Consider the following 1,297-nt stretch of genomic DNA (forward strand, 5'->3'; position numbering starts at 1 on the left):
GATCATTGGCATCCTCCTCTTGAGTTGGGTTATTTAGGCTACTTAGTACTTTCCTCGAATGAAGCGCTATTACTTTCACGTACTCATTCTCTTCTCTCCGAGGATTATTTTCGGTGTTACTTGGAATGCCTGTACCAATCCGTCGTTTAATATCTCTCATTATGCTCATGAGTTGGCTTATTTGATCTTTGAGTTTTGTCAATTTCTTTTTCGTTTGGGTTTACTCAGACTGCACCTGTTTTACTTTAGTTCGTATTAACTATATCTCTCCATCGATTCGATCCACTCTTTGACCACATATAGTCTGGTCATTTAGGTTGGCCCTTTCTTGAGGTTTCTGTAGATATGGAGGTAAGCAATATTTTATTTAACTTGGTTAGGACTGTTATGCCTTCCTTGATTGTCACCTCATCTCGGGTTTGGGTGACCTCTCCAGCCAAGGTTATAAGTAATTGAATAGGGATTTCCACCTCTATTCTAGATGTAGTTTACGTTCTCGACTGCATTCATAGGATACTGGTCGATTTGTCTATCTCCATCGTATATTGTGGATCTACTGGATGTTTAATCGATCCGGTTAAGTCTACCTAAAAATTGTTTGTATTTGTCTTCTTTATGGATAACTTTAACTGTGGTGGGTCTCTGGCCATAAGTAAATTGTTCATTTGGCCACTTGTAGGAATTCATCACCATATTCTCTATTAATTCATACGCATCCTCGTATGTTCGGTTCATTAAGGCTCCTTCTATGACTTCATCTAATCCTGATCGTGAGTTTGCATCCAGCCCAGTATAGAAATCTGCAATTGTAACCAGTCAGGTAGATCATGGTGAGGGCATCTTTGTACCAACATCTTAAATCACTCTCAAGCTTTATGAGAAATTTCTCCTTCTAATTGCTTGAACGTTGCAATCTCCTTCATAAATTGGATCATTTTCCTAATAGAAAAGAACGTGTATAAGAACTTATCTACAAGTTCATTCCATGTTGTGATAGATCCTGGTGTCTGTGAATCTAACCAAGAGAAAGCGTTATCTATTAAGGAGAAAGGGAACAACCGAAGATGAATAGCATCATCGGTGACCTCGTTAAATTTGAAAGTATCACAAAGTTTGAGAAATTGTTTTAGATGTTGGTTTAGGTCATCCTTCCATATCCCTTTGAATTACAGATTATTCTATAACATCTGAATCATGGTCGATTTCATCTCAAAATTATTCGTTGAAATGATCAGCCTTGCAATGTTTGTAACGCCCCGGACCCTTGGCCGTTACTGGGGTCGAACACTAGATGTTA

The 1,297-nt window shown here is 38.3% G+C and overlaps 1 non-coding gene across 1 annotated transcript; it reads left to right on the forward strand.

Annotated features, from left to right (window-relative positions):
• Nucleotides 1-822: 822 nt before the first annotated feature.
• On the forward strand, nucleotides 823-929 carry LOC121206627 (small nucleolar RNA R71). The gene has a single exon (XR_005901697.1). It is a non-coding gene; the product is annotated as a small nucleolar RNA R71 (small nucleolar RNA).
• The last annotated feature ends 368 nt before the right edge of the window (nucleotides 930-1,297 follow it).

Source organism: Gossypium hirsutum, chromosome A01 (assembly GCF_007990345.1).
Source record: "Gossypium hirsutum isolate 1008001.06 chromosome A01, Gossypium_hirsutum_v2.1, whole genome shotgun sequence".
NCBI classification, from domain to species: domain Eukaryota; kingdom Viridiplantae; phylum Streptophyta; class Magnoliopsida; order Malvales; family Malvaceae; genus Gossypium; species Gossypium hirsutum.